General features: G+C 39.7%; 1 protein-coding gene across 10 annotated transcripts in view; it reads right to left on the bottom strand.

Moving 5' to 3' along the window:
- Window positions 1-15,337, bottom strand: part of PIEZO2 (piezo type mechanosensitive ion channel component 2) — a 474,955-nt gene that overhangs the window by 331,188 nt on the left and 128,430 nt on the right. Inside the window, exon 1 of one of the 10 annotated variants that reach the window (XM_068237156.1) lies at window positions 13,626-13,701. The exons of 8 other annotated variants lie outside the window; for them this stretch is intronic. The gene's annotated coding sequence lies outside the window, so the exon portion shown is untranslated. Of the gene's footprint in view, window positions 1-4,634; window positions 4,708-13,625; window positions 13,702-15,337 lie in introns of those variants that run through there. One more of the 10 variants, XM_068237157.1, reaches the window with a different exon arrangement.

Raw genomic sequence — 15,337 nt, 5'->3', positions numbered from 1 at the left:
TCATGCAAGTCCTGAAGCGTGGTTCATTGCATAACTGAGCAGTATTCTTTTCTCAGTCAGCTGTTTTTGAGATTTCACACTCAGACCAAAGTTGCTGGGTGTAATGTAAAGCTTTAAAAAGAACAAAGTCCCAATGCCTTGTTTTTCCAGGGACTGTATTCTTTTTATCAAGCTTTACATTGCTCTCTAGTAGATAGTCAACAAGACTTTAAAAAATGTATTTTACATGCAGTTTGATAGATCAATGAAAATCCTTCTCAGTAAGGATTCTTATTGGTTTAGCTCAGGGACCAATGAGGAGCATCGGCGGGAGCTTCAAATGTGCTTTGCACAGTATCACAGAGCAACAGAGGAGCGATGTTTCGGGCAGTGCCCACACTGCAGAGTGAGTAACAACCAGGGGATGCATGGCTGAGCTTCCGGGGGGATTGGCGCTGCAGAAACGGGTACCGACGCTGGCAAATGATCAGCAGGTAATGACGGGCCGCGGTGCTAGTGCAGTGGGGAGTTCTACCTTATTGTCACCTGATTTTTGCCAATTGGATCAGATCCTTAATTTTAGTATTTAGATTGTATTGTTCCCTATTATCATTTTCCTAGATTAATACTGCATATTCAGTTCAGTAAACCTTTATTCTTTTATGATATATTACACTGTATACATACCCACACAAGCACAGCAGGCATTCTGTCACCTTGAGTTCTAATCTTCTGCAACAGGCCAAGGCTGTAACAGACACTACACATGAATGGGCCCCTGTGTTCTCTCAAACTCTAGTTAACCTGGTACCGCGAGAGAATTTCAGGTCTAGTGAGTGTAGCGCTTGCCACATGGCTTCATTCATTCATTTAAACAGGGCTCAGCTCTCGGTGCACACACAGCTGTTTCACTGGCGTGCCTGTTTCTGCATAAAGAGGCACATCTAGCAATAAAAGTTTAAGGCTTGATTTAATGATTTCATGGTCTGATATGGTAAACTAATATTTTTACAGCTCAGTGTTTCAACAGAAATTGTCATCGCTATGAAAAATTCAAAGCCCCTTTGTAAAACCATTGGGATACTCATAGAAAATGAACTTCGTAACATAAGAAAGGCCTGTAATGATTTACGACCTGTCTAGGTTCATTTCTGTCCTTTCACTTCTAGTAAATTAAATTGACATTAAAAACTTCTGTTGGGAGAGTGAGCTGGCAAGATGACAGCTTAACAATCTGACGCTAACATGCATCAATCATCTGCAAATCATAGGATGCTTTACTCCAGCTAAGAACTAGAACTACAGCGATCAGCAATATTTCTGGAGATACTTAAGTGACTCGGCAAGTACAGAGGAACACAATTTTTTTCAGGCAACCTACTAAATATCTTCTGGGTGGTTCAATAAAAAAGTAAATGAAATGTCAGGATAACATTAAAGTATCCAAAGAAAGTCTTTAACAGGAACTTTTTATTGCTACTTCACCATATACACACAATTGATCATAAAAATGATAGTTTTGGGTCCACACAGAGTCCCCTTTGTCAAGACATCATTATCGTAACTGTGCCTTGACAAAAGGACACCCTGTGTGGCCACTAAACAATTGTCGGTTTTATGATCGATTGTCTGATGGAGCAATAAAAGGTTCCGGTTCAAGTGGTGTGCGGACCTTCTTTGGATACTTGTGCGGACTTTGGCTACTTGGTCCTGCACCCACCCCCTCTGTTGGATGTTGGAGTGGGAACTTTGGGATTACTAGGATAACATAAAAGCCTAGTACACACATTTTTAATAATGATTGGCCAATCACTTACCAATTTTACCACCTCCATGTATTATGAGAGTTTACCTACACAATCTGCTCATACAACAGCAACAACCAACATTTGCAAAGCACTATTCTACCATAGGACTCAAAGTGCATAAGCATTGTTCTTAGTCATAGTATTCAATATCTGTTGACCGTCATACTACATAGAGGTGGTAAAATTGGTCAGTGATTTGCCAATCTTATTTGAAAGTGTGCATAACCTTCCTAATGCTATCAACACTAGCTGCTTCAGGAGTAAAGCCACTTAGGAGACCACAAGCCCAAATGTCTCTGTAACTTATTTTCTTTGACAAGCCTGCCATTACAGACAACTATTCATTAAAGTGGACCCAAATTAAAAATACAAGATTTCAGAAATAAAATCTATTTTCTAAATTATAATAATAAATAGCAGCCTTTTTTCAGCTGCATGATGACAAATATAAAATATTTTACATTTATTGAAGGAACCCCTCCCCTTCCTTTCAAATTGCCGGGATTTTTCCGGCAAACTGGTGGAGTAGATGGTGTCCTGCAATGGAGGAATTGCTAATGGATGCACCCAGTATAACCCTAGCTATGAAAAGAGAAGGGTGAAAAGCATGCACTGAAATGATCATAGGTTTGAAGGAGTGTTTATTTATCTTTGTATGTGTCAGAGTGGTGCAACTAAATATTTTTAATTAAAAAAATGTTTGGTTTGGGTCCACTTTAAATAAAAAAATAAAAAAAGAATCAACATACATATATTGCAATAGACAAAGTGAAAAACAAATGTTCACATTCCCAGAGTGAGACACCATCAGAAACATTTATTAGTTTTAGTTTATTTTTCCTTTTGTAAAGCATTTGAGGTTCCCACCCTGGGATCTGCAGCAACCAGAAGCTTTAGCAATATAATTCCTATCTGTCCACTAGAGGTCACTGATAGTAGATGTGAAATAGGCTACTCATTCAGAAAAACTGAGTAGAGTATTCTGGTTTGAGATAAGTGCACTGGTTTTGACCTCAGTCAGCAGTACCCGTTGTGCTGTAAGTTCTTGAAATGCTTTGATCTCTCTCTACTGACAGAAAATATAGAAACTGAAAGCAGAAGTACTCTGTTATTGCCTCACACTGCCCCTAGTGACTAGTGGCCATAAATACAAATTTCAGCAGTACTATTTAGAAGCAAGAAAATGTAACAAACACAAAGTAAAAAAATGTGCTAAAATAAATTGGCCTGGAGCACTTGCAAGCCTCTGAATAAATTGACTGCTGAATCGGTAGAAGCAAGGAAATGTAACAAACACAAAGTAAAAAAATGTGCTAAAATAAATTGGCCTGGAGCACTTGCAAGCCTCTGAATAAATTGACTGCTGAATCGGTAAAAGGAAATAAATATGGCAGCCTCCATATGTCTTTCACCTCTGGTTCCATTTAAGCAGTATAACGTGTAAAATGTCTTATGTACAATGAGTAGAGGGGTAATGCTTTATATGTAATGTTTTGCATTACGCTCTACTAAGACTTTACATGCATTATTCTGCTTAACACAGTCTACTAAATATACCTCATACTCACAAAAAGGCAGACAGAAAGATGTGGTTCTTGATTTCCGCCCATTATATGTTTAACGATAACAGATAAGCTACATTCTCCATCAGCAAACAGAAAAAAAAAGTTAGCTACCAATGATTGCCTTTAGGCTCCGTTCACACTTAAAGCTGCAAAACGCCGGCGATTACCGCTAGTGTTTTGCGGGAGTGATATTTCCGCGATTAACGCAGAAAAAATCACTGGACACTGTAGCATTTTGGGAGCGATTGCGATTAACGGTGCTATGCATGCTAATCGCGATCGCTAAACTTGAATTGCCGGCAAACCGCTGCATGTAACATGTTTGCGGTTAACGCTTACCGCAAACGCGGCAGTGAGAACACTGCCATAATGTTACATGTGCTAGCGGTTTGCCTTAAGCAGGAATCGCCCGATTGCCACTCAAGTGAGAACGAGCCCTTAGTGATCGAAGCGAACAGGGGGAGGATTTATGTCATCAAGGCTGTTCAGTGTGTTCTGTGGACATTTTGCAGCGTACACCAGAAAGTGTGAAAATGTAATGGTTCACTAAAATCAGCAGCCATAACCTAGAAATCAGAGCATAAATACAATACACCTAGTTAAAGGATTAAATATAAATACTTTAGAAATGATAACTTTTCCTTCGATGGTTTTCAGCATGGATTCACTTGAAAACACAACAGGAGACATCTGATACAAGTCATGACTGTTTGCTTTAGACTAAATTGATTAGTCTTGTCGTCTTCTGAGGGTTCGATGAATGGTGTGTTTTTGTTGTTGCCAGAGAGTTTCTCATTTTTTTTCCCAAGAGAAATTAATTATAGCTGATGAAAGGTCCTGGGGTAACTTTAGGTCAATATTTAGAGTCGGATTAAATGGTTACTGTTATAACACATTCAGCTTTTGAATGGACATTATTTACTCATGAACAGTATTTTCCATTGTATCTTTGATCTTTATATGATATACTGAGGCATCGGTATTATTATCCAGAGAAACATAATGCTGGGAGGATGGAGGATAATCTCCTTCATTACCCAGTATATGGATAAATCAAACCAAATGCCTATTTTATAATTCACCCATTCTAAACTCTCTAATCAAGTAAATATTCAGATGAAGTGTATTCCTGTTAAACTGAAAGGAAGAGCTATATATACAGTACATATGCTACACATACATATATGCATGGAATAGTAAACCTGAATATGTGTGTTGTGAGAAATTGGAGATCAAAGGGATCTCAGCACCAATTTTATAAAATAAACATCCCCTAATGGACCTTTTTAAAATGGTGTGGACCGTTGGTTGGGGGGAGGTGATTAGGATTACTTAGCCTGTCTGTGTGCGCTGCCATATTCTCCATCTACAGCAGCTATAGCAGTTTCAAGCTCCTGTGGCAGTGTTGCACATTACCGGCCACCACAATGTATGCTGGGAAATGTAGTCCTTCAATGTAAGTACATCTCTTGGCTGGTAGATAAACATCGCAACACATTAAAGGACTACATCTCCTAGCATGCATTGCAGGGAGCGCTTGCTCTGGATGGAAAAGTTGGCAGATCGAATACACATGGGGGCTAGGAAGCAGGAATGTAGTTCTTTGTCACAGTCCTTAATGACCCACATTATTTACAAATCTACCTTGCATACATGGGCAAAGTTTAAATGTGTACCTGATGGTGTGTTCCACAGCTGGCCAACGCATGTCCTAAACAAAACTCACAATGAACCAACTGACTAGGGTAATTTCCCCTATTTGATAAAGCTGTTTGTCCATCTGGCAAAATCACAGAAGACTATCATGTGACTCCTGACACTCTGAACCTGTGGTCACTGTGTGATGGCATAGGTGACATGAAATTGTTCTCCATTGTCCCAAAGCATCTGAGTTCCCCCAGCAAACTAGAATATGCCATTAATAAACATAATCAGCTCTCCAACAATGCTCCATAATATCTCAATTATATGTTTTTACAGCTACAGGCTATTGCTTATAGGGTAAATTCTATCTGCAGTTTTGCCAGTTCACCATAAAAAGCCATTACATTTCAGCTTCACTTTGTTTTCTTTAACCACTTCAGCCTTCAGTCATTTTCACCTTATGCATCCGAGCAATTCCCCCTCCCCTTTCATTCGCCAATAACTTTATCACTTCTTATCACAATGAATTAATCTATATCTTGGTTTTTTCTACCACTAATTAGGCTTTTTTGGGTGGTACATTTTGCTAAGAATGATTTTTTATAAAAGCATTTTAACAGGAATTATTATTTGGCCACAAGATGGGCACAGTCAATTTTTTTTGTCCTGTAAGTGAGCACTCTCACTTACAGGAAGTGAAGGGAGGACAGGAAACTTCTGAAAGAAGCCATCTGTCTTTCTAACGGGGACTTAGATCAATAAATGGGAACTGTGTTCTCATTCATTGATCTTTGGCCTGATGGGCGGTGGCACGGGAACGCGCGGGAGTGCGCAGCAGCACACTAGCAGCCTTTTGGACTTAGCAGCTACGTCTAAAAGGCAAAATAGTTAAAGAGGAACTGTTGCAAAAATCTTAAAATTTAAAACACATACGAATAAGAAGTACATTTCTTCCAGAGTAAAATGAGCCATAAATGACCTTTCTCCTATGTTGCTGTCACTTACAGTAGGTAGTAGAAATCTGACAGGTTTTGGGTTAGTCCATCTCTTTATGGGGGATTCTCAGCATTACCTTTATTCTTTATAAAGACATTCCCTGAAAAAGGTTTATACAATGATGCTGCATACCCTCCCTGCTCACCGTACACTTTTTTGGCAGTTGGACAGAGCAACTGCCATTCACGAAGTGCTTTTAAAAATAAAGAAAACCCTAAGAACTCCCTATGAGAAAATAGTGTGAGATTTCTACTACTTACTGTAAGTGACATCAACATAGGAGAAAGGTAATTTATGGCTCATTTAACTCCGGAAGAATTGTACTTCTTATTTGTATATGTTAACTTGTATTTTCAATTTTAAGATTTTCACGAGGTCCTTTAAATCACTGGTGTGGAGGGGAGCCTGCATGGTGGGTGGATTCTGTTGCAACAGAGTTGTGAATACATGTAGTAATTAAAAAAGGAAAAAATAAATGAGAATACAAGAGATTGGAAGGAAGTCTCAGCAATGATTGGGTAGTGGGTCGGGATCGGTTGAAAAGGGCGCCCGAGCTGCCTGTATGAAAAGGGCGCCGCCATAGATATCAATGTTATTTCTGGAAATATGGGCTACAAGGTGTAGAAAAGGGCGCCCGAGTTTTGATATAGGCTACAAGCGGGCTCCCCTTTGTAGCCCATATTTTTTCGGCTACAAGGTTTTCGGCTACAAGCGGGCTCCCCTTTGTAGCCCGTATTTTTTTCGGCTACAGTATGGTGCCCCTCTGTAGCCCATATTATTGCCTTTTTTTTGTAGCCTAAGTTTTTATATGGGCTACAAGCGCTGGAAGCCGAATTATTTCATTCCCCCACTATCCATGGCGGCCTGGAGGGGGAATAGTAATTAACACATCCCGGAGTTTTTTTCTAGCCGAAGTTTTTATATGGGCTACACCAGGCGCCTTTTTTTTTGTAGCCGAAGTTTTTATATGGGCTACACCAAGCGTCTTTTTTGTAGCCGAAGTTTATATGGGCTACACCAGGCGCCTTTTTTGTAGCCGAAGTTAGTATATATATGGGCTCCACCAGGCGCCCTTTTTTACCGGCGCCCTTTTCATGTAGACCCAGTGGGTCTGCCTATTCCATGCTGAACTTAGCCACTCCACAATGGCTTAAGCAGTGCCAGCTGACCGATATTTCTGGCCAATTAGGACAGTGAATTCCTAAGACTAATATGAAGTGGAAAATGTTCTCAATAGGTAGATCTCCACCAAACAAGAAAATAAAGAAGCTGCAGGCCAATCAACACTGCAAACTGGCAAATAATAAACTGGGTGTTGATTAAAATGGATAAATCCCTGCTGATTCACAGCTCCTGTTCTCAATGAACGAGATTCATCAAAATCTATCTGCTACCAATAGGAATTCATTCCTCTGATGTCAAAGCAGCAAATTGAGAGTTCTGATTGGTCTACCTAGGTCCAGCACTTTGTACTTTGTGCTTCACTTTATGAGCGATCGTTCTGAATGTTGCCAATGGAAAGCCACAATAACCTAAACATCCTAGATAACAGTGGGCAGATGTAGATTGCCAACATCCGGTAGAGTGTTTCTGTGAAGTTATCTAGCAGTACAATCAGCTGAAGCATTTAGGTAAAATTAAAGTGACAAAACACAGCACATAAGCTGCACATCAACCAGCAACACACCATCTGCTCTTGATCCAAATAAGTGCAAATCAAATTAACAAATGAAAATTGCGTAGAATAAATATCAGCAAACCTTCTGGCTGTCTAGTTATGAGCAAACTCCAAGCAATCAAAACTGACATTAGAAAAAAATATTGTGAAGCTCTAAGCACTTCTGCTGACATAGCTGGAGAAATACAGCAGAACAAATAAAGACAACTTTTCCTAACATCCAAGTCAATAAAGCTATTCACAGCTGGCTGAGCAACTAAAATGCTTCCCGCTGTTCTATGGGATCATAGAAATAAAGTGTAGAATGTACACAGCTTAAAAGATGTTCCGCCTTGGACGGTATCTGATTTATGACGCTTGATGACATCTCCTTTATAGAAATGAGGTGCTAACTGACACAGCCGTACTGCAATAAACCTGCTGAAAGAGCGGCCTCAGCACAATGCGGTACATGAAATGGCTGTGGTACACCTCTAGAGAGGCCTTGGTTATGTCAGTCCTCCTGTACTTGCTTTATAACACCAAGGTACCTGTTCATTGATAGGTTGTAAAGCTGCAAAATGTACTGTATATTATATCAACACTATAATAGGGTCCTATTTTTAAATCTGCAAAGTGACACATTGTAAATCTCATTTAAAGTGAACCCAAGGTGAAATTAAACTGATGAGATAAACAACTCTATTTATCCTCTAACTCCCCCAAAAATCCTTTTTTTTAGATATACCATGGTTTTATTTTGTATTTAAACATTTACAAAGTAAAATTAATGTTTTGTTGTCGCTGCTCAATGGCAGCCTATTAAGTGTCCCTAAATCAAAATACATGAACTATCTCCCTCTGCTCTCAGAAGTTGTATTCTGCCAGGAAAACTTTTGTGGCTGTAAAATGCTTATCAGTAATGTTTACTATATTCCTGACAAGGTACCAACAACACAGAAACTGTCACTTGGCTAAAAATTAACTCTCAGGCAGCAAAATAAAACAAGTAAAACAGCCTGGTGATTAATATGTTTTGCACTGTACAGGCACCTGTTTATCTTATCACGTCGCCTCGGCCACTTTAAATAACACATTATACAAAGAAGAAAAAAGAAAATTTGGTCCGCTTCAAAGTTGTACCAACAGTTTATTTGGGACTTATCCCAGAACAGCCACAAAAACGCTCAGCTAACATGTTACCATCACAAGAGTAGCGGTGCGTCCACCTTTTTCACATTATACAAAGAGCTCCAAACCCTCAAGTTGGCAAAGTGTGTTCACTTTTGCTGAACAAACATACAGACTGGTCACACACATGAAGACTTTAATGCCATCTTCTTAAACTATTGATTTTAAAATCTTTGCAGAAAGGATAATAATCATTTAACGGTTTCAAAAATATTTATTTGATCTGATCTAAGTTTTGAAGCTCTCCTGCTTAATACAATGATCACAGTTGTTAGTTAAATGAGAGCAATTAATTGATTGCTCCTAATTTCAATTTTCCATAACTGGCCTGCAGTCACCCCACATTCCATTTGAGTGGTGTAAAAAAAAAAAAAAAATATGCGATGCAGATAAATTGGTACAAACTCTTCCAAACTATCCATTGCCATAAACTGAGCCCATATCACCCTGCTACTGGACTCTCCAAATATTCACCAATGATTCACTCTACGTGCACCAATGAATATTTACTGAAGAGCTCTTCTTCACCACTATTATTTATTAATCAATCACCCCTGCCTAGTATAGCTTGCCAACATATGGATTTAAGGAGCATACACACATGCAATTTTGATTGGCCAATTTTACTACCTTCAGGTAGTATGAGGGCCAATACACTTTAAATATTATGAACAGATTGTGTAATTAAACTCTCATACTACATGGAGGTGGATAAATTGGACAGTCATTGACTAATCAAAATTGGAACATTAGATTTAAAGTTGAATTCAAACATATATATATATATATATTACCCGGTATAAGTGCCTGAATCTGTTTTTAACATTGGTTTACTGTTAGGCCTGCAGAAATTAGCCTAGGAGATGCTGGTGCAGTACTGTGAGCAAATAGGACTCCATTAATTTCACAGTCCTTTCAATCTAATGTCTGGTAAACACTCCCAATGTCGATTGGCCATTCCCTGGCCATTTTTTTCAACTCCGTGTAGCATGAGGGAGGGGGCCGCAACATATTTTGAATAGTATGAACAGATTGTGTAGGCAAGCTTTCACACTATATGGAATTGGTAAAATTTGCCAATCAAAATTGTATGTGTGTCTCACGATTAAAACTTGGTACACACTTTCAATTATGATTGTCCAATCACTGACCAATTTGACCACCTCTGTGTAGTATGAGGGTTTACCTGCACAATCTTTTCATAGTATTCAATATCTGATGACTCTCATACTATATGGAAGTGGTTAAATTGCTCAGTGATTGGCCAATCATAATTGAAAGTATGTACTAGACTTTAATCTCCTTTTTATGTTGATTTCAATATTATTTGCTATAAATATAGGTATGTTTCCACTATTCTACTGGTTATCTTTCTAATTTTCAGACATGCTGGATCTTTACACATTCCATCCGAGGCTGACATTCCTCCAGTCTTTATAAACTAGAACAATAATTTCATGATAATGTACATACTGTATAACAACTAATTAATACCAATACATACATCTGGAAAATGTAGTGTCACCAATACTGCAATATTGGTAAATCAATGAGGAAATTATCATCTGATCACCTATACTCAGAACAGCCATGCCTGTAAACACTGCCCCGCCCCCTGAGCATTCCTGCTAATGTCTGCAGGTGTCTGATATCCTGTATAACAACGGTCATGAATTCTTGCATTGATCTTGAGCGTGATAACGGGTTGCGTCACCTTGTCATTTATTTCCAGGGAAAAAAAGACTCGTCATGCAATGCAAAAATAGTACCAAAATACTTTTCATAATCACACACGAATACATTTTTGTTTAAGCCAAATTTATCAGTTGGAAAGCTGTAGTGTCTAATATCTTAGAGGAAGAAAAATGGACTTATACCACTCACTACAGTCTGACCAACCTGCCAATTCCTGCAGGCTGTTCACCTTTAATGCAGCCACATAAATATGCTATTGATCTTGCTGTGACCTCAACAAAGCATAGCTGCAAAAGGGAATGTGAGGACAGAAAAACAAGACATGGAGGAACAAAGGATTGTATTTATATAGGAAATGAACAGTTATATGTCTGCACACATTTTGCTACAGTACAATATAATATATGCTGGCAGCAACCACACACCACTCAGAGATATCAGTTCTACTAAAACATAGGCAATTCACCTAGTGTTTATAAAGCCAATGGAGGCATCAGCTGATCATGTGACTTAAAGGAAACATAAAGCAAATTGTGTTTCCCACGATATACTTAGCGGGGGCTTCCTACAGCCCCTTGCAACCGACATGTCCCATGCAGCACTCCACTCGCAGCCCCCGGCCCGGGGTCCCAGCCGGTGTATGGCAGACCTCAAGGTCATCCTTACTGCACCTGCGTGAAGCGCTACTGTCAATCAAGTCCACATTGTCCGCAGCATACTGCGCAGGTGCAGAACTGGGGGTACTTACCTCGGGAGGAGGAAGCCTCTGGATCCTATTGAGACTTTCCTCATCCTCCTCTGTCCCACAGTGGCAGCACTGGCCCCCTGAGCGCAGTAGTGCCTGCAATATTTACCTTCCCCGGCTCCAGCACAGTAGCGACTCTCCACTTGGGGTAAGGCGGAAATAGCCGATCCTGATCGGGTCCGCTTTACTTTGTGCCTGCGCAGTAGAGCAGAGGCGATTGGGATCGTCTATTTCCGCCTGACCCCGAGCCGAGAGACGTTACGTTACAGAGCCTGCAGAGCCTGCACTGGACCCGGGAAGGTAAATATTTACTTGGCCGCCATTCGGGGACCGTTAGCGCTGCCACCACGTGATGTAGGTGGGCGGGGGAATCCTCGATAGGATCCAGAGGCTTCACCCTACCGAGGTAAGTACCCCCCAGGAGACGTTTTTAAAGTTACAGGTACGCTTTAACATTTTATTGACATGTACCCCTTTTAAAAGTCTTTGCTTACAAAGTGCCCTCTGATATGGTGAAGAGTATCTCAAGTAAACCTTGACACAGATATATTTAATAGTAGTACAAGGTAATTGTTTCTAAAATGTTTGTATGCATTTCCTATTGCTTTCAATAAATTAAAACACTAATTTTGTGTTGTTGATATAGGACTTATCATTTTCTAGAAAATCTAATTTGTTATACTTAACTATATCATACCCAAGTACCCCCTGCACTCATCATAAGTACTTCTTGGGGTTCGCGTAACACACATTGAGAACCTAGGTATTAATAGACCACTATCCCGAAATGAAAAATTTTAAATATACAGTTGTGTTCAAAATTATTCAACCCCCACTGAAATTGAGTGTTTTGGCCAGTTTGACATTGATTTTGATCATTTCATTCATCTTGTTTACAATTAAATCAAAGAGGCACTTGTAAGTCATACAAATATAACATAAAATTTATAATGATATAACCACAAATGTCTTTTCTGTGCTCACATCATTATCATTTTTATTCAACCCCCAAGTGACATTAATTCTTAGTACTTAGTACAACATCCTTTTCCAGTTATAACCGCTTTATAAACGTGAAGCATAGCTTAACACAAGTGTCGTGCAGCGATCTACGGGTATCTTAGCCCATTCTTCATGGGCAAAAGCCTTCAGTTCAGTCACATTCTTAGGCTTGCGCGCTGCAATGGCTTTCTTTAAGTCCCACCAGAGGTTCTCAATCGGATTTAAGTCTGGTGACAGCGATGGCCACTCCAAAATATTCCAGCCTTTAATCTGCAACCATGCTCTAGTGGACTTGGAGGTATGCTTGGGATCATTGTCCTCTTGAAAAAGTCCAACGTCTCCCAAGCCTCAGGTTTGTGACGGACTGACTCACATTTTCATCCAATATCTCCTGGTACTGAAGAGAATTCATGGTACCTTGCACACGCTGAAGCTCCCCTGTACCTGCAGAAGCAAAACAGCCCCAAAGCATGATTGACCCCCCGCCATGCTTCACAGTATACAAGGTGTTCTTTTCTTCATAGGCCTTGTTCTTCCTCCTCCAAACATAGCGTTGATCCATGGGCCCAAACAGTTCTAATTTTGTTTCATCAGTCCACAGAACACTATCCCAAAACTTTTGTGGTAGTGTTCTGTGGACTGTCAAACTGGCCAAAACACTCAATTTCAGTGGGGGTTGAATAAATTTGAACACACCTGTATGTCTATGCATATGAATAAAGTGAACATCTGTTCCAGTGTGATATGCACTGTGTATGCATATATATATACATATATATATATATATATTTTTTTAATGTTGCCTACACCACTTACAGTAGGTTGTAAAAATCTGACAGGTTTTCGACTAGCTCATCTCCTCGTGGGGGATACTCAGGGTTTTCTTTATTTTTTAAAAGCACTTACTAAACAGTGTACAAGATACTAGGGAAGCTGAGCAACACCTTTGGATAGATGCTTTCATAGTGCTTTTGAAAAGAACAAAGGGAATACAAAGAACTATGTTTCGGTAAAAAAAACAGGTGGAAAAAAACTAAATTTGGTGCGTCTATAGTACAGGACTTTTTCCTCTCGAGCTGTCTCTAAGTTACTCTAAGCTACACTGCCCAACTATACTACACTAACACCTGCGGCCTTCACCAGCTATACTGCGCTTCACTACACTAACCCCTGCTGCCCCACCAGCTAAGGTACACTACACTGCACTGCACTACACTACACTAATCCCTACTGCACCCACCAGTTACACTGAACTATACTGCACCGCACTACACAAACACTACATTACACTGTAATGCACTAACACTACACTACACTAACACTTCAGTACTCTCTGACCTCACCTGATCCTGCCGCCGTGCTCCTCTCCCCCGCACTCTGGACCTGCTGACAGATGCACTCCTCTACTCCTCCTACAGATATAGCAGTACCCTGCGGCTGCCTGTTGCTGTACAGCTCCAGATCCTACATTCCTCATGGCCTCCATACTCCCATATTACTGGTTCTGTTACTGTAACCCCATCAGGGCACATGTGCCAGGGTCATTCATGGCAGAACCAGTAATAAGGAAGTACGGTTGCCATGAGCAACGGTGGACCCGGAGCTGTATAGTGGCAGGTGGCCATAGTGTACCAGTAAATCTGCAGCTGCAGGAGGAGAAAGGGAATGCATCTATGAGCAGGATCGGAGTGAGAGGGGGGAGGAGCACGGCGGCAGGATCAGGTAAGAGCTTCCCTGTGCACCTTACACAACATTTTATTTTATCTTCTGAATAACAAATGCAACTACTTTTCCCCCCAGTTTTGAGGAAGAAAAAGTGTGCCTTCTATTACAAAAAATACAGTGCTGAGAATCTCCCATGAGGAGATCAGATGTTTTAGATTTTACTGCCTACTGTAAGTGACAGCAAATAGGAGAAAAGTAATTGTTAGTGCATTTTACTCTGTACTCATGTACTTATAAATATGTGTGCACATGTATTCTACATTTTACCAATTTTTGCCATAGTGCTCCTATAATATCCCATATAAGTCAAGTAGTAGGTTTATCCCCTACCTCTTCCCTCTACAAAAGAAAAGAAAACAAAAAAAACAGAAAAGCAAAACAATAGCTACATGTCAGATGCATGTGCTGCATTTGGTAGCTGTGACGCAGCCAAATAACTACTCCAGAAAGCATGCTGTCCAGCTGAGCTAGAATGATGTCAGCTTCCGCCCCAATCCAAGCCATTTCACAGGACAGACTATTGGCGTACAGGCCTGACTTACTAAGGCATTTCCAGTGGGGATATGATGAGTGATCCAGCAAACCTTTACTGGATTACATATAAACTGTGTTATGAAGTTTTTTGTATTTCCCAGCCTCACCTGGGTCATATCAATTCATTCTCAGGGTTGCTGAGAGGTATGTGAATTTGTGGTTAAGAATTGCAGCAGCATGTAGCATTCACAGCAAGCTATTTTTCTTTTATTAATTCTGGACAGCATAGTTTTATTTAAATAAAGATCACACGCCATGTAAGCCTGCAGGAGATTGCAATCACACAACTGACAATTTAACTTACAATATTAGAGACAGAACATCAGTGCATAAGTCAGGCAACCGGCATTGTTTATAAGAGAATAAAGATGGCATCCTACATATTTATTTCACTTCAGGTTCATTTTAAAGACCCCATGTCAATCCTATTTGATTTAAACTATGCAGTGTGTTACTACACAGTAAAAATGGAAGTATATGTTTAATTTTCTTTGATTAAAAGTTTTTTGTTTGTTTTTTAAGCAGTATAACTTAGCTTTGTCTTGTTGATGGAAATATCATTTTTACAATGTCAAATAAGATATTTCATTCATATATGTTCCAATTCAGCAATTGTGAAAAACTGTAGCATTTAAAATACATGTGTACATATGTGTTTAGAATCCTACATGAGGAGATGGAATAGTCCAAAAGCTGTCAGTAAGAGGTTCAGAGCTGTCAGATTACTAATACCTACATACCTACAGTGAGTGGCTATGACACAGGAAAAACAAAGTAATTTAAAATGCATTTTACA

This window comes from Hyperolius riggenbachi, chromosome 5 (assembly GCF_040937935.1).
Source record: "Hyperolius riggenbachi isolate aHypRig1 chromosome 5, aHypRig1.pri, whole genome shotgun sequence".
Classification (NCBI taxonomy): Eukaryota; Metazoa; Chordata; class Amphibia; order Anura; family Hyperoliidae; genus Hyperolius; species Hyperolius riggenbachi.
The sequence above is the reverse complement of the archived record's forward strand: the minus strand, read 5'-3'. Positions and strand labels throughout refer to the sequence as shown.